Raw genomic sequence first — 19,506 nt, 5'->3', positions numbered from 1 at the left:
ATATATATATTCACTTAAAAAACCATAGGTTTCACACATGTTATAGTTAGGTGGACATTTCACTCGTAAAAATCTAATGAAATTCCCCCGTTATAGTTAGTTCAGATAACTATTACTCGCGCGACCGCAATCCACTGCTGATGACGTCGCATATTACATTACTCATGACATGGTCAGTGGCATCACTCATGACATCACTGATGACATCATCCTTGTGATGGAGTGGCGGTCGCGCGAGTTATAGTTTTCTGAACTAACTATAACGGGGGAATTTCATTGGTTTTTTACGAGTGAAATGTCCACCTAACTATAACGTGTGAAACCTATGGTTTTTTAAGTGAATTTGCAAGGTTTTTTAAATGCTAATTCCTAACTATAACGGGTGTGAAACCTATGGTTTTTTAAGTGAATTTGTACGGTTTTTTAAATGCTAAGTTATGTATGTTTTTTTTTTTAAAGGTTTTTCACCGTGCGCGCACCCCGCTATTTAAAAAAAAAAAAAAAAAAGTTTTTTCACCCTTCGGGGTCCTTTAGGGACCCCCTGACAAAGGCTAGGGGGTCAGGCACTCTCTACCCTGCCCCCTTTTCACGTTCGCCACCTCTCTTTTTCACTCTCGCACCCACAACAAACAAAATGGCAGCCGAGACTTCCTGATTTCGACCGATTCGAACGTTGACTGACATGTAACCACCAATCAGAATTACGCTCGCACACGTTAGGGTGCGCGCACCCTGTGCGCACGGTGCGCGCACGGTGCGCGGCTATAGATATTTATGTGCTTTAACTGCAATTTTCTCAGGAAATACTGAACAGATTGACTCCACACATGCAAAAGGCACATGCCTGACCTGAGGAATACCTCTCTGCCAAATTTCAAGTAATTCTGTTCAGCCGTTCGGGCTGTACCTTCGACTAAAGGTCCTATGTAAAAATGCATGGGGAAAACGCGTTTTGGGACCCCCCTTTTTTCTCGGCCCCCGCTTGACGAATCACCCCGAGACTTTCAGGGTAGGAGCTGAGCGGAGCGCCCCATTAGATTTGAAAATTTTGCGAGGATTCGTCAACCGGCGCCAAAGTTATTCAAAATAGAATTTTCAGATTTCCTATGGAAACACGGTCCTAACTAAAACTAGATAATATATATATATATATTCAGTGAAAAAACCAAAGGTTTCACACACGTTATAGTTAGGAATTAGCATTTAAAAAACCTTAGAAATTCAGTGAAAAAACCATAGGTTTCACACATGTTATAGTTAGCTGGACATTTAACTCGTAAAAAACCAATGAAATTCCCCCGTTATAGTTAGTTCAGCTAACTATAACTCGCGCGCCCGCAATGAACTGCTGATGACGTCACATATTACATCACTCATGACATGGTCAGTGACATCACTCATGACATCACTGATGACATCTCAAATGACATCACTGATGACCTCACTGATGACATCATCCAGTGAATGTGTGTTTTTCTGAAAATTAAATATGTTTTATATATGTATATCTCAAGGTTGATGGAAGAATAAATGGGTATATTACTGTCTAAATGGATGATTTCTTTTTGAAAAATTGATTATGTAACTGACTGATTAAGTGTATCATAGTGAATACATGGCTTAGTGAGTAATGTTTAAATATATAAATATCTGTATCATTTTTTCACTTTGTGTATAAGTGGCTGCATGGGTTGGTGAGTAGCTACATGGGTGTCTATATAGGTTATTAGTTGGTTTTTTGAGTATCATTCTGAGTGTCTGCATGGTTCGGTGGGGGGTATGACGTAGTGCATAGGTGCATGAATGAGTGACTCACTGTTTGTATGTGTTGAACAGAGCATGTGTGCAGGACTGCATGGGTGGATGAGTGTGTGTATGGGTGTGTTAGTGAGTGAATGACTGTCTCAATAGTGTCTTTATGAGTAACTACATATGTTTAAAACTAGTATATGTGACTATTGGTTTATATATGTGAGTATATGTGAGAGTGAGAGATTGAAAGAGTTCCTGTATGAATAAGTATGTATTTCCATAAGTGATTGTTTAAAAGACTAAGTATGTGTAAGTTTCCGTAGAAGTAAGTGTGGTGGTGTGTGTATAACTGTATATGCAAGTAAATGTATGTTTGATTCTTTATTAGCATGAGTGACTATGTGTGTGAGTAGCTCTATGGATGAGTGGCATTGTGTTACAGGATGTATAGGTGTATGAGTACATATGATAAGTGAGTACATGTATGAGTGACTGTATTGGACTGTTGGTGAATGAGTGGATGTGTATGTGGATCTTAGAATTACTGAAGAGGTTGTTGTAACTGTTATTGGTATGTCCATTGTTTTGTAAATTTTAGTCTCTATTTTTGAATGTGTGTATCAAAGGTTTTATTAGGGGAAGAGGAGGTCTGCCACTCTATCACAAGGATGATGTCATCAGTGAGGTCATCAGTGATGTCATTTGAGATGTCATCAGTGATGTCATGAGTGATGTCACTGACCATGTCATGAGTGATGTAATATGTGACGTCATCAGCAGTTCATTGCGGGCGCGCGAGTTATAGTTAGCTGAACTAACTATAACGGGGGAATTTCATTGGTTTTTTACGAGTAAAATGTCCAGCTAACTATAACATGTGTGAAACCTATGGTTTTTTCACTGAATTTCTAAGGTTTTTTAAATGCTAATTCCTAACTATAACGTGTGTGAAACCTTTGGTTTTTTCACTGAATTTCTAAGGTTTTTTAAATGCTAATTCCTAACTATAACGTGTGTGAAACCCATGGTTTTTTCAGTGAATTTGCAAGGTTTTTTAAATGCTAATTCCTAACTATAACGTGTGTGAAACCCATGGTTTTTTCAGTGAATTTGCAAGGTTTTTTAAATGCTATTTTTTTTTTTTCTTCTATTTTTTCTAACATATTTTTATTTTAATTTTCTTACCTTTTATAAAGACTATGATTAAATTTTTAAAATTCTTAAATATGTTTTTTTAAATATATTTTTTAAAATAAACATGTAAAATTTATTTGCAGTACTTTTTTTCTATTTTTTTTTTTTTTTTTTTAGTACGCGTACCGTAAGCTCACGGTAAGCGTACGGTTTACGCAACGTCCGTAATTTTCCTACGCTGCTTGCGTATAGTTACGCAATTTGCGTAGCCGCGCGTACTCCGCGTGGGACGCGTACGCGTGTACGCTACACGCGCACGTTACGCGGAAGTGCCGGGAGTGACTGTTATGCGCATGCGCGCAAGCGCGTGTCTTTTTTACGCGCATGCGCACTTTTGCCGTAAGCGTACCGTAAGCGTACCGTAAGCGTACGGTAGGTCATGTGATCATGAAACACAACTTTTGATTGGTTGAAACTACTTTCAGTTCTAGAACTCTCCTACACCACACCCATTCCCCTCATTTCTGCTTGTGATCCCTTGGGAGAAGGAGCTGGTTTGTCTTTGGGATACGATGGCAGAACAGCAGAGCTCTTCTGAGAGTGAGGCTAGCACTAGCAGCACTGTCTTGAGGCAGAGATCGAGGAAACAAAAGCCCTCTTATGTATGGGATTATTTTACTTTTCCTGAAGGCCAGCAAAAGGTAAATGCACCCTTAGTGACTTGTAAGCTGTGTAAGCGTGTACTTTCTAGAGGTAATCCTAACAGGAAGTATTCCTTTGGGAATCACACCATGAAGAGACACCTCCAGGATGTACACAGAAGGACACATGGTCATCTTTTTGGAGGTAACTCTTCAGAAAGACAAGCCAGTACATCCACAGCAGCTCATCCTGAACCATCATCTGCAGGGCTGACTCCTTCTTCTGCAGGTCAGGTGAGCCCTTCATCTGTGGGGGGAGAATCTCCTTTTGCTGGCCCTCTGGAAATCAACCCTCGATTTCGGAAGGTTGATATTCGATGCACATTTTGTCAAGATCTAATTTGCTATAGGGAGACCAGTGTTTCCCTAGTGAACAACAAAATAGATCAACACATTTGTCGCTTTGAATAATTTTCCCATGCTTCCTTTCCTCTGTCCCTGCATGAACACAACGGTTCTTTTAAGAGCCAACCTTATCTTTCATCTTTTTTTTACATATGTTTTTAAAAACTTTTTTTTATTTTTTTTTACCGTACGCGTACGGTGCGCGTACTTTTTTTTTTTTTTTTTTAAAAAACACTAAAAATCAATAAACACATTACAAGGTCCTTGAGAGACTACAATTATTATTATTGACTTACCATACTCACTGAAAAAATATTTATTCATTTGTTTTTTTTAAAAATAGTTTTAAAAATGTTTGTAGTTTTCGAAAATTTTCTATATCTATCTGGAAAAAAAGAAAAAAGTATTAATATTTTTAAAACATTTTATAATACAGTACACATATTTACATTTTTTTCCATAAAATATTTTTGCCTTATTTTTGCTGTTTTCAGAATATATTGCATTTCACTATAAATTGTGAAAGCAATTGCATTCATCATTTTACAGCGGGCAAAAAAAAATAACAATCACAAAGATTGTATTAAAAAAGCCCTGATTCTTTTTTTACTTAAACTTGACATTATAGAAATGCATAATATTCTAAAAAAATATCATCTAATACCAATACTTATTTCTTTAAAATACCGTCTGATATGTTTGTTTCAGAAGTATAATCACAATATTATATCTCAAATAACTCCAAAATACATCTGATTTCATTTCCTTTAGACCAAATAGTAATTTTAAAATTCTTTTTTGATTAAATTTCCAATGGTAATCCAATAAAATTCTAAAGTTTTATTTGTACAGATCTCACCGATTCTCTGTAACAATTCCTTTATTGTATTTAAATATATTACTACATTTCTTTTCACAATAGTCACAAAACGAAATTTCTATGCCAATTTGAATGCACACTAACTGCTCTTTTTTTTGGGCAAGTGAAAATCACTTTTACAAACTGTCACATTATGAAACCACTTTTCAGATTTTTTAAAAAGCCCATGTCCAGACTGCTACACTACAGCAAGGGCAACCAGCCTTAGTGATGCTGAATGTATTTGCATTACAGACTGAAACCTGAAAACCCCACTCGCTTGTAAATACTGTGCATGACTATACATGGCAAGCACATGGGTGTGTGCTAAGACTCTGCTTCTTCCCCCAAAAATCCGCTCCCCCTTTCCATCTAATGCAACTGTGAAATCACCAGAGCAAGACGCAATAAATCTCTGCCTATAATTCCTCTCTGCACACAGAGTCATGTTTTCACATTAGTCCCAAAACGAAATTTCTTTGCCAATTTGAAAGCACACTTACTGCTCTTTTTTTTTTCGGGGCAAGTGAAAATCACTTTTACAGACTGACACATTATGAAACCACCATGTGTAACTACAACAAAAACAATTTCCATTTCTATTATTCATTTCTTAAGTTACCACATACATCCCCTCTCAAACTGTAAACTCACCTTTAAAATTAGTTAGTTGTGAAAGAAATGTGACACTCAAACAGCAGATTATCAGAGCCAGGATCTCTGTTGTGTTCACCTCTCTCCTCTCAGCAGAACCAGATAATGGCAAACTTTCCCTCTATTTTTCCACACATATACTTGTAAGTTTCAAATCTCAGTGCTTCCCCCTTTTTTTCAAATGTAATCACACATTTCTATTGGTTGAAAACCAACCCTTTTCCAAAAGTACCCTTCCCCCAACTTGACTTCTGCCTAGTACCCTTCCCCCAACTTGACTTCTGCCTGCTACCATAGCAACAGCTCATGGAACACTGCTGTGTTGAGTTAGGTCAGAAGTTCGCCAAACAATGTTTCAATTCCACAGAGCAAGAGTGCTTGACTTTTCAAACCTAACAGCAAATCCATAGTACTGTTCTTTGGTTACACATTTTTTTTTACCAATATAAAACATGCTTCTATTAATTTACACATACAGCCTAGTTTTTATTCTAGAATGGTATGAAACAGCCAATCAGTTCTTTTTGTTTTGAAAAAAATATGTATGCCTCCATTTCCAAACTGTCTTTCTTTTCATATTGCCATTCTACTGAAAGACACCTCCTGAGTGCATCCAGTTCTCCTTTGAAGATGTTCACAGTGTGGATTGTAGGGCACAGCTATGTCTTCTGGAGTGAAAAGTTTGCAGAGAAAACAGGTATGGTGAGAGACCTTGCTTTGCCAAATGTAGACATTAAATGGATTGGTCAGAGAGGGTTAAAGTGGCACCAATTGATGCCATTGGTGAAATCCTTCATTCAAATCCAACACCCTGACCTCATAATAGTGCACTGTGGTGGCAATGACCTAGGCACTTTGACTGGGGTAGGTCTGGAAATGCTTATGAAGGACACCTTTGCACAACTGTTTACACTTTTCCCTAAAACTGCCTTTGTGTTTTCCAACATATGCCAAAGGCAAAAATGGAACTGGTCCAATCATTTCTGTCCACAGATTGACAAAGCAAGAAAGCACGTCAACAAATCTGTTTCTGCTTTCCTCCGTGACTATGGTATGGGTGCCATTTACCACAACAACTTGCGTTATGACATGCAAGACATTTATAGAGGAGATGGTGTGCACTTCAATGATGAAGGGAACAGAGTCTTCCTCTTGAACCTTAGACTCTGCATCGGTACTTACTTGTAGGTACCACTAAAAAAATGACTTCATAAACACAACAGCTCTTTTTAGAGCTCCCTAATTTCTAAACTCTTAAATCTGCTTTTCATTTATTTATTTTTATTTTTTTACCGTACGCTTACCGTAAGCTTACCGTACGCGTACCCCGTGATTTTTTTTAAAATCAATAAATGTTTTTTTTGTACTTTTCTGTCCTTCTTTGACCCCCTTACAAATGTTAGGGGGTCTGTAACTCTCCTCATTGCCCCCTTTCCTTGTATTCACTCTTTTTTTTCAGAGTGAAATACACAAAATGGCGGCCGCCGCTTCCTGGTTTCGACCGATTCGAATGTTTACTAAGATCTAAGAGCCAATCAGAATCGCGCTCGCGCACGCCACCGTACGCTTACCGTAAGCGTACGGTAAGCGTACCGTAAGCGGGCTCAGATATATATATTGATTTAAAGGCTATTTTCTCAGAATCTACTGAACAGATTTACACCAAACCTACAAAAGGCACTTCCTTGACCTAGGGACTACCTCTCTGCCAAATTTTGAGTAATTCTGTTCAGCCGTTCGGGCTGTAGCTCGTTCTAAAGGTCCTATGGAAAAATGCATGGGAAAAACGCGTTTTGGGACCCCCCTTTTATCTCAGCCCCCGCTTGACGGATCCCCCCGAGACTTTCAGGGTAGGAGCGGAGCGTAGCGCCCCACCTATTTTGAGAAATTCGCGAGGATTCGTCGACCGGCGCCAAAGTTATTCAAAATAGAATGTTGAGGTTTTCCTATGGAAACGTGGTCCTAACTATAACTACCTACTGGCGACCGCCAGTAGGTAATATATATATATATATATATATATATATATATATATTCACTGAAAAAACCATAGGTTTCAGGCCTGATATAGTTCGGAATTACCATTTAAAAAACCTTAGAAATTCACTGAAAAAACAATAGGTTTTAGGGGTGTTATAGTTAGCTGGACAATTCACTCGAACAAAACCATTGAAATTCCTCCGATATAGTTAGTTGTACTAACTACATCTCGCTCGCCCACAATCCACTGTTGATGTCACATATTACATCATTCATGACATGGTCAGTGACATCACTGATGACATCACTGATGACTTCATCCAGTGAATGTGGTTTCGTTCATTATTTAAATATGTATTATATATATAGCAATTTGCATTGAAGAATGAGTGGATCTATAAATATCTGGATGGAGGATTTAGTAGCAGTGTGATTGACTGTTTACTTGACTAATTTATAGTGTCTCACTAAATATATTGGATAGTGACTAAACTGTGTGAATATCTGTATCACTTTGTCAGTTGTTGTGTAAACTGCTGCACCAGTTGGTTACTAGCTACGCGAAAGTCTATATTATTTATTGATTAGTTCACTGAGTATTTGTATGGGAGAGTGAATGTGTGTGTGGTTCGGTGGGGGGTGTGTGACTGCCCAAAGATATATGAATAGTTGATTCAGTAGGTATATGAAGTTAAAACTAGATGTTATAACAGTTGTTTGGGTGAGTGAATATCTTTATGGGTGTGGAGATGAGCAAATATATGTCTCAATGGTACATGTCCAACAAACTAGAAAAATAAAACCCAGTGTATGTCTCAAGTTGTTGTATATAAATAACTATACATAAGACTCAGTGATTGTATGAGTGACTGTATGGATAACTGTATAGTTGTAATAGTGATTTTATAACACACTAAGTATGAGCTATTATCTATATGAATAGATGAAGTGGTGTTTTTATAAGTGTATAGCTAAGCAAAAGTAAGTATGATCCATTGTTTGCATAAGTGAGTAGGATGACTTCATAAGTGATTAGGATGTGTGCTGGTGTGTAATGTCGATATAGGTGTATAAGTATATTTGATAGTGTTCTATTGATCATTGACAGCATGTATGAGAAAATCTATAGTTAAGTGATTAGATGTGTGTATAGATCTAGGAATCACTGAGTGGGTGTTTAGAAACTTGTATTGGTGTGTCAATGGTTTTAAATCTGGCACTCTGTATTTTACAGTGAGTGATGAAAGGTTATACTGGTGTATGATGAGGTGTATCTGATTGTCACGTGGATGATGTCATCAGTGATGTCATCAGTGATGTCATTTGAGATGTCATCAGTGATGTCACTGACCATGTCATGAATGATGTAATATGTGACATCATCAGCAGTGGATTGCGGGCGCGCGAGATGTAGTTCGTACAACTAACTATATCGGAGGAATTTCAATGGTTTTGTTCGAGTGAAATGTCCAGCTAACTATAACACCCCTAAAACCTATGGTTTTTTCAGTGAATTTCTAAGGTTTTTTAAATGCTAATTCCTAACTATATCAGGCCTGAAACCTATGGTTTTGTCAGTGAATTTCAAAGGTTTTTTAAATGCTAATTCCTTACTATATCAGGCCTGAAACCTATGGTTTTTTCAGTGAATTTCAAAGGTTTTTTAAATGCTAATTCCTAACTATATCAGGCCTGGAACCTATGGTTTTTTCAGTGAGTTTCAAAGGTTTTGTAAATGACAATTTTTAATGCATTAATTGTTATACAGATTTTTTTTATACTGATTTACTACATTTTTGAAACAGTTTATTTTTAGATATTTTATTTTTTTAATTACATTATACATTACAATAAAAAATATACTTTCTCAGAATGAATTACTTTAGTTTAAATACTTTGCAAATAGGCAATAGACTTTTAAGTACAGTAGTTACAGTTGTTGCAATGGGCAACACAATTTCAAACACAAAGCAACATTGAGCTCAATGTGAATTTCTAGTCAAATGCAATTAGTTACTTTATGGATTACTTTTCTAACCACAGGACTGGATCCTAGATTCAGTCCTTGGACATCTCCTGTAAACAGTTGAGTAAAAGCGTTTTGGTTACAGTAGTGATTTGTAAGGATTATTATTGTATTTTAAAAGTTGACACTTAGAAAATGTTTCACTTAGAATCACCAATGATATCCTATTGCAGAAAACTCACTTAGCAGGTAAGTAGTGTTATCGTTACTTTTTCTTACTCAGTGGTAGATGCTGGATCCAGCACAGGTGACTCTCCTGTAAACAGTTGAAAGAATGTGTTTAAGTCATACAGACGATTTTTTAGGAATATTTTTAGTTTGTGAAAATAGACAGAAACTTTTCTGCTTAAAAGCACACAATGGATTCCTATGGAAGGAATTACAAGTTACTGTTAAGGACGCTTAAAATTACTTTTAAGGGTCAGTGCTGGTCTAAAAGATGCAGCACTGGGTTCTCTCCTGATAACAGGTGAGTAAATCGGAATGAGGTGTGCAAACACGCCCTGTGGCGCGTTTTAAGTTGGGGAATTAATTCCTCTTCAATCCTGCGGTCCCCTGGGGGCCAACTAGCCCACCAGGTACCTCCAGTATGCTCCAGGGAGTTGCGTTGCAGAGAGGTGTTCAGAGGCCATGCCCCTTTTTACAACACTCTGCAACGCAGGCCCCGCCCCCTACCTTCACCACTGTGCAAACACGCCCCGTGGCGTGTTGTAAGTTGGGGGATTAAGTCCCCTTGAATCCTGAGGTCCCCTGGCGGCCAACTAGCCCACCAGGTACCTCCAGTATGCGCCAGGGAGCAGCGTTGCAGAGAGGTGTTCAGAGGCCACACCCCTTTTTACAACACTCTGCAATGCAGCTCTGTGGCGCTTACTGGAGGTACCTGGTGGGCTAGTTGGCCGCTAGGGGGCCTCTGGATTGAAGAGGAATGAATTCCCCAACTTAAACCGCGCCACAGGGCGTGTTTGCACAGTATCACCTCAGGCCCCGCCCCCTACCTTCACCACTGTGCAAACGCGCCCCGTGGCGCATTTTAAGTTGAGGGATTAAGTCCCCTTGAATCCTGAGGTCCCCTGGCGGCCAACTGGGCCACCAGGTACCTCTAGTAAGCGCCACGGAGCTGCGTTGCAGAGCGGTGTAAAAAGGGGCGTGGCCTCATTGCACCTCTCTGCAACGCAGCCCCCTGGCGCATACTGGCGGTTCCTGGTGGGCTAGTTGGCCCCCAGGGACCCCCAGTATTCAAGAGGAATTAGTTCCCCCTCTGCAAACGCGCCAGAGTGGTGTAAGGAGGGGGCGTGCCCTCCGGCCTGAGCCCGATTTTTTTTTTTCTTCTTTGTTTTAGAAGGGGGGCTGTGTAGCCCCCCTTCTTTTTCTATTGGGACCCCATCCCCCAGGGCCTGCCCCCAAATTGTATTTATTTAAAAAAAATAAAACGGGAAGGGGGCCGCGTGGCCCTCTCCCGAGGCCATAATTTGCCCCGGGGACCCCATCCCCCGGGGCATGGCCCTTTTGTTTAAAAAAAAATTCTGTTTATGAAGGGGGGCTGCGTAGCCCCCCTCCTGTGGCCACTTAAGGCCCCGGGGACCCCATCCTCTGGGGCCGGCCATTGTTATATATATTTTTTTTTATTATTTAATGGGGGAGGGGTCCGCATGGCTCCCCTCCCGGGCCACTTCTGGCCCCGGGGACCCCATCCCCCGGGGCCTGGCCTCTCGTTGGAGACCGTGGGGGGGTCCCCAATCCCCCCACGGTCCCAGCCGGCTCCCCACCTCTTGCGGGAGCCGGCATTGCTTTTCCACATGGGGAGCAGCTAACATGCTTCTCCCCATGTGGAAAAGCAATCTGCTTTGCTTCATTGAAGCGAGAGCAGGTTTCCCTGCTCTCGCTGCAATGAAGCAAAGCAGTTTGCAATGGCAGGGCGGGAGCCAGGAAGAGGATATGGGTCATCGTGACATGACCAGCAGTGTAAAGAGAATACAGAACACAATTGAGAAACTTAGCTATATTGCTGATGACTGTTCAAATATATGTAAATCCATAGTATACAAGACAGATGAAAAGCCAGTTGTAAAGGATATGGGATATGATGTGGAAATCAAGAATGTGATGGGAGAAGATGAGAATGATGAGGAAGAGATAAACTCAGTGGGGAGTGAAATCAGAAGGGTTCTTGACCGTGAACACATTGAATTGCGTCAAGAGCCTGAGAACAGAAATGCTGAAATAAATAGAAGAAGATTAGAGGAACAAAGTGCCTTTAGAGAACAAACAAGAGTAGATCAGATGTTTCCCAGTAGTATAACAAGGTCTGGGCGTCCGTTTTGAGCGGAGGGTATGATTGAGTTAGGACAAAGTTTCCCTTCGGCTGGAGCAAGATCCATTTATATACAAAATATACAGGGAATGACGAGTTTTACACAGAGAAAAGAAAGGAAAAGAAATAGTGATCTGACACCCAATTAAATAGTAGCGAAGGGAGAAAATATTTGGTATAATGTTGTCCCATTTACTAATAACTTTGCGGGGTGGACAGAAGGTATGATGCCGCTGATGAAAGTGTGGTGAAGAGCATGCTCCTTGGACCCTGAATTGATAGATATGGCTGATTTATGTAATTTTCAAGTTTACGGGGACCCAGACTGGGATCATGATTACATGCAACAAAGTCTGTGCGTGTGGAGTAAATATGCTATAAGGTCTAAGACACCTTATGAGGGGCATGGTGGCAGGAATACCGCTGTAATGCTGACGCCACTGGTGTATAAGGCACAGGGAGTACAGCCTGTCTATCTTCCATGGCAACACATGGATAAATAAAATCTAAAAAGGGGCCTGCCTCCATTACATGAAGGAGCAGGGAAATGGATGAAAGTGTTTGAAAACGCAACGGCTGGGATACCTTTAGTTCTTGGAGATGTGAAGAGCCTGTTGAGCTCCATTGTAAGGGATGAGGTGGACAGTATAATGACAAGTGCAGGGATACAAGTAGTAACTATTACTAAAGGAAAACATGATGGGTTTGCTTTTGGAGTAGTGCGCTCTAGGGCGTGGACTGAATTAAGGAACAGGTACCCAGACCGACCAGATATTGGGGCATTGATGACACAAACCATGTCTCCATGATAGTCCTGTGCAGACTACATAACAATGATGAAGAAAAAGTCGGAAGCAGATGTAGGACCTGTAGATACGGGAGGTAGTTGTAGATTATTCTACAATGTTTAAAACAGGGTCTACCAGGAAACATACAAGATCATTTAGATCATGGCCTTAGATGTAAAACTCTGGGCAGAAATACAAGCACATATTATACATTTTTTGTAGAAAAAAGGACGAAAAAGAGAGGAAAAATGAATATCAAAGTGACAGAGCCCAAGCCAAACTGGTGACACAAAAAATATAGAAAAATGAGAAGTAAAATACAGGAAAAGAAATGACTGGGCAGGTCCCTGTTGCAAACAGGGAGCAAGGAAGGGGTCAAAGAGAGGGAAGACAGATGCCAGGAATGAGAAATTGTAACTGTCATTACTGCAGTAACATTGGCCATTTTACTGCCACAGAAGAGTGATGAAGTGCAGGGAGTGATAGGAATAGGGAGGGGAAAGGGATGACAAAATGCCAATACGTCAGGGCCAGCGCCTCAATGTGGTCCTTACCAGTATATCCCCACTCTCAACAACAAATAACTCCACTACCACAATTTTATATGCCACAACAGCAATTTGCTAATGTACCTGTCTAAGGGAAGCCAGCACCTGTAGTACAGACAGGAGGCCAGCCTCAGGTGCAGACTACCGCGTTGGTGCGCACAGGGAGTCAAGGACCAGGGAGAGTGATTGTTCAAGGTGGAAACCCCTTTTATTATACAACTTGATGAGACACACCAGGGAATTCAAATTGTTCATCGTAGCTAGGACTCTTGACCCAGAGGAAGAACCAATGGTGGAAATGATCATAATGGGAAGGAGATATGCTTTCTTGGTTGATACAGGGGCAACAAAATGTTGCCTATTGGAAGGAAATGTTCCATTGTCCTGTGCCACAATAGATACGCAGGGCTTCTATGGTGAAGTACAGCGCATTCCGTACACAACACAAGTGCCCATAAAGGAGGTAGGAGTGCGAACACAGGAGTGTCTCCTTTTTTCTCCAAACTCACCAGCAAATTTATTAAGAAGGGATATCATGCCTAAATTGAACATGACAATAAGGTTTTCCTCTGATCGTTTTATGCCAAGTAAATTTTCAGGTTAAGCTAAATGCCAGATACATCTGCTAAGAATACCAGAGAAAAATGTGGTTGGAAGGGCAGAGCCAGTGCATTATAAATTACTAGCAGATGCAGTACGTAAACTTCTGAAGACTGAGGAAATACTTTTAGGTAGAAAGATGGAATTGCCACCTAGACTAATTTTAAGGAGGCAAGTTAGTGGTGACGAACTGGGACAGGTGAATACCCTTTACCTTGAGTGCATGGAAATAAAAAGTAGGTGGGGCGCCCTGGTGGCAGCAGATAATGATGAAGGAATTTTGAAGGTCCTGATTTTTCTTATTCTTATTCCTCGTCTGAGACCAAGGGACATTTCTGACTCAGAACTCTTTTCAGACGATCCCACCAGGCATGAGATAGTTTATACACACACCGCACCCTTGTTAGTGCAGGTTTACAGTGCACAGACCATATTACCAGTTGTGCCATCCCCCTCCCATGGTATTGAAGCGCTTGCAGCGGTCCATCCTTGTCCCTGGACATCAGCTCCAGACGAGGTAGGACTGATACTATCTGCAGAAGCATTTAAGATAAAGTTGAAACCAGGTGCACTATTGCCCCGTGTTAAACAGTATCCACTGTCCAAAAAAGCAAAAGAAGGTATTAGAGGGACAATACAAAGACTGAAGAATCAGGGTGTCCTGTATTCCTGTACATCACCATGTAGCACCGCAATTTAGCCTGCAAATAAAAGTTACAGGTAATACTTGGAAGATGGTACAGGATTTTTGCCCCCTTAGCGCCTTAGTATTAGCAGAGTATCCCATAGTGCCAGACCCATCTGTGATATTGACTAATATACCAAGTGACAGCAAATGGTTTTCTGTGCTGGATGTAAAGAATGTTTTTTTTTTAGCATACCTTTACATCCTGACAGTCACTATTTGACTGCGTTCAGTTTTGATGGGGAACAACTGGTGTACTCTAGATTTCCATAAGGCTATCGCGAGTCTCCATCTGTGTTCAATAAAGTGTTGAGACAATTTGTTAAATTTCTAGTCAGATAGTGAAGTCTTTAAATATGTAGATGATCTACTAATATGTAGTAAAACAGAATATGAATGTGTTTTAGACACTGTCAATCTCTTAACGCCACTTGCTACTAAGGGATACAAAGTGGACAGGAAAATAATTTTAGGAAGTGCTGTATTTGGGCCAAGTGTTGTCTGCAGAAGGCAAAAAGATAACAGGTTCTAGAATACAAACTATACGTGATCAACCTCAGCCCAAGACAGTAAAAGACATGCAGACATTTCTAGGTCTTTGCAATTTTGTTCTTCAGTTGGTATTTGTTTATGCTACCATCATACAACCACTATTACATGCAATGAAGCAAGCTAAAACTGACAACACAGACATACAGTGAACTGACGACAGTGTAAGTGCATTTCAGACATTGAAAGAAGCAATTGCTTTAGCTCCAGTGCTAGCACATCCAGACAATACAAAGAGATTTCTTCTGTTTTCCGCTGCCACAGAGGTTACCATGAGATCAGTCCTTACTCAAAAATATCTGATTGGTCACAAACCCGTCGCCTATTTTAGTGGACTATTAGTAATCAGTAATGAAAGGTCACTTTCCTTGTGAGCGAGGGCCTGCGGCAACAGCTTTTGCTGTAGAAAAGAGTAGTACTATTCAGACAGGATGCCCAGGAATGCTGGATGTTGAGCACTCTCCATTTCCTATGCTGCAGAAAAGTAAAAGTACATTGATAACTCAAAGAGTAACAGGTTGTGAAGTAATACTGTCAAATTCTTCTATCTGCATTGAGCGAGTACACTCAGTCAATCCTGCAACTTTTTTAGTGCACCCACTAGAGCCCACTATCATGACTGTAGTCTAACATTGGAGGAGGGCGATCACTTGGCACATGAGGACCCCTTGTCTGATGGCTGGCAATTGTTCATTGATGGTTCCTCGTGGATAGACCAGGAGACAGGCAAAAGGCATACAAGTGCAGCTGTTGTTGAGGCTATTAGTACATATACTGATTATACCTTATACACATTGCACCTCTTACCCTTGCCATTCCAAGACTCAGCTCAAGTAGCTGAGTTAAAAGCATCGATAACAGCCGTACAGGCTTGTCAGGTTCAGTCAGTAACAATATTCACTGATTCAGCATATATAGCCTCCACAGTTCACTCAGGACTGAAGAGATGGGAATGACGAGGATTTCTCAAATCTGATGAGGCACCAGTAGCCTACCAACATCTCTTAGCTGACCTTATTGCTGCACTGCAAATATCATGTCAAGTGGCAGTGGTTAAGTGCCAGGCACATGCAAAAGGAACAGATTTGGTGTCTAAGGGAAATGAAGCTACTGATACAGCAGCGAAGGAAGATAGTTTATATGCAATGAAAATATGCAGTATGCACACTTTAGGTGCAGGTGATGAAGTTGAGATCAAACACTACGAGAATATTTCTACAGAGGTATTATAAGACATTCAAAATGCAGCACCACAACATGAGAAAGATTCTGGAAATCGAGGAGGGGGAGTTACTGGATTTACAGATCTCCTTTATAGATTAGCAACTTAAGGTAAAGTCTACTTATAACAGCCCTTCGACAACTTCATTTACCAATACACAATTCTAAAAGAGTAATGATGGATGAATTAAACAAAAGCTGGTTTATCCCTAATCTAAACCATTAGTTGATGTATTCCTAGCTTCATGTGTGTTATCAGTACTCTAATAAGAGATCACCAAAAATGCCTTCATCCTCTATTCAAAGACTAAAAGGTCCGTTCATAGAGTTATACACAGACTGTGTAGATATGATACAAAAATGTAACGGATATAGGTACTTGTTAGTAGTGGTGTGTCCATTTTCATAATGGATTGAAGCGGGACCCTGCTCCAGGTAAAAATGCTGACCAGGTAGCTAAATTCCTGGTGAGAGAGCTCATACCGAGGTGGGGGTTCCGGCGGCAATACGTAGTGACACCGGCAAACACTTCGCTAACACAGTATTTCAGCAAATTACTAAACTACTAGGAGTGGAACACCAGTTTACCACCCAGAGAGTAACGGAATTGTTGGGATGATGAATGGCTTATTAAAAAGTAAAGTGTCAAAGATTTGTGAGACATTGAAAAATAATTGGCTTTTCTACCTTCCCCTCACTCTGTATGCGTTGAGAAATGCCCCTTCGAAGAATCATCATTTGACTCCTAACCAAGTCGTAACAGGTAGGCATTCTAATTTTTCCTCTAAACAAAATCAAAAGATTTGTTTTGGTACTAAGTCTGCATCAGAAAGTATTTGGCATGTCTCCCTTAACAAAAGCTGTACAGGTTTATTCTAAAAAGGTTCATCTGCAACTGGCCGACAGTACTGCACCACCCCTGCCTTTGTCTTCAGCAATAAGCATCGGTTCCTGGGTCTTCGTGCGAAACTTCGTGAGGACATGGAAGGACTCCAAGTTTCTAGGCCCCTACCAAGTAACACAAAGCATGCCAACAGCAGTAAAAGTGGAGGTGATGCGGAACTGTGTGCACGTAAAGGACCTTATTCAATTTTGGCCACAATCCTGCAGAGAGGGGAGGAGGCAATGGTCCAAGAGTAAATGACACAATGAAGAGACAGTTAAATTATATTTTTCATATCATAATAATGAGTTCAGTGGTTATGATTATTAGTCTGATAATGTGTTATTGTATTATGTGTTATGTAGATGCAAAAGACCCCACCCATAGGGAAGAAATATTACGCTTTCGCAGAGCTGTTTTTAATGAAACAGATATACATCCTGTGCATGATACTTTACTTGATAATATGCGATATAAAGATATGTATTAAATAGGTACTGATACATAACCACTATCATTTTGTGTATGTTCTCTTATTCCCCATGCCATAGAAACACCACCTTTAGTGTATCCTAAAGAAGTGCTTGGTAATATAACAAACTGTTTATTGCATCTTTTCTTGTGTATGATAAAAGCACAGTTACAGCCAACTCATGTTAGTCCTGTGACTCTCAGAGTTAATACAGCTAGATTTGATATAACCCCTGACGTTTTACAAACTCTGACAGATAAAACAGAGATAATGAAAGAGATATCCAGAACGAAGGGAGCAGGGCAGAAATATAGTTATGTAAATTGGGAAGAAGCGGTATGGGTAAGAGGTATTCTAGGGCGATCTAATCCATTATCCACCTGTAGTAATTATTCTTCCAAACCGCTGCCCCAGATTGTGCAGTCAGGCCAGTATTAAGTATTGAAGCATTAGTATTTGCAAATAATAAATGGTTTACTGGAGCTAGGTTCATAAGTAGGGCCATATTTTTATGAAATGTCACAGACACAAATAGTCCTTTGAGATTTGATGATGTAAAAGGATCATGTCAGCATGTATGGGATGAAAACATACAGAGGTATACATAGACTGGAACTAAACAACATCCTAATATAGCTGTGAAACTAATGAAATTCTCTCTTTGCTTTCAGGGAAATGGGATTGTTAAAGTGGGATGGAATGTAAATTGTGGCTAAATTATATACAATGCTGTTATGCAGGGCGATACCTCCAGCCTTATGGATTTAATCTGGCAGTGTGGCACTCTAATATACACTCAACTGGAGTGGACTCTGCTCCCTGGTGACTCTGCACACCCCATTTTGGGGCATACCAGCAAAAGGAATTCATGATTTGCATTCTATGAGTAAAGCATCAACTTCACTGCACCATCACAGAAGAAAAAGAATGGATGAGTACTTTGGGACTTCAGTGTGGCAGGATGTGTTTAAAGAGTAAAGGTTGTTCAATGACGATCAAACATTTTTGGGGAGTCTGTTACCCATGTTTCAAGCAAAAGCAACTGCTTGCAGGGTGCAAATTACCCGGTGGGATTTGATGAAGACAATAAATGCGACTGAAGATGGCTTTAATGCCATTAAAGAGGAACAGCGTTCAATCAGACTTATGGTAACGGAGCATTGATATATATTGGACTTAATGAAAACAATCAAAGGAGGGGCGTGTAAGAAGATTAGTTCTGTATGCTGCACTTTTATACCAGCAAATGATGCAGATGAAGTAAGCATGACTCAGGCCATATTGACTTTGCACAACTTGCATAAACAAATGAAGAAAGAGGGGGGTACTCTGGATGAGTGGTTGACTGGCTGGCTCGACTGGTGCCGTCCAGGATGTCCGGGTTGTTTAAGGCCTTGTTGCCTATAATAGATCTGTTGCTATTGATGTGCCTAGTATTTCAGATTATTTTAGCATGTCGCAAGAGGGTTACAGCTAAAGTGGGAGGTATGTTTCTTATAATAAGAATAAAAAGATGCAAAATACAGAAGTGGGAGATATGTACATGGGTACTGAAGAGGTAGTCGATGAATCGACTATAGAGGGGAATAAATGGAATCAAAACCATAATTTAGATTTAGGCCCTAATCATTCTGTTCATTATTCTGGTTCCCCTGTCTCTCACCCAGAAACTGCGAAGCATATTATTGTGTAAAGAAGGACATTTTGCATGAGGCTATTTAAATGTGTGGTTAAAATGCATGTATACATTGCACATTTATCTGGCAAATAATCTACAGCCTGCTCTGAAAAAAGGTTTAAATGAAGTCTGACTTTTAAGTTTTTTTTCCTCCTGCAGGAAATTCAGAGCAGCAGAGGATTTTCCAATCTTCATTTGTATAGGTAGCGTGACTGCTAGACTCACAAAAACAGGAAATGCTGCATTCTGAGGAAGTGTGTGATTATGAAATAGCAGACTGGGTGGTAAATGAACAGAAAATCATGAAGCTTTTTGTATTG

General features: G+C 40.1%; 1 protein-coding gene across 3 annotated transcripts in view; it reads right to left on the bottom strand.

The window, feature by feature from the left end:
- The window catches only part of CFAP96 (cilia and flagella associated protein 96), a 262,999-nt gene that overhangs the window by 233,023 nt on the left and 10,470 nt on the right, over positions 1-19,506 (bottom strand). Inside the window, exon 1 of one of the 3 annotated variants that reach the window (XM_085641944.1) lies at positions 9,634-9,707. The exons of the other annotated variants lie outside the window; for them this stretch is intronic. The gene's annotated coding sequence lies outside the window, so the exon portion shown is untranslated. Of the gene's footprint in view, positions 1-9,633; positions 9,708-19,506 lie in introns of those variants that run through there. 3 annotated transcript variants of the gene reach the window in all.

Source organism: Triturus cristatus, chromosome 2_2, assembly GCF_964204655.1.
Source record: "Triturus cristatus chromosome 2_2, aTriCri1.1, whole genome shotgun sequence".
Taxonomy (NCBI): domain Eukaryota; kingdom Metazoa; phylum Chordata; class Amphibia; order Caudata; family Salamandridae; genus Triturus; species Triturus cristatus.
This window is presented reverse-complemented; position numbering and strand designations above follow the sequence as displayed.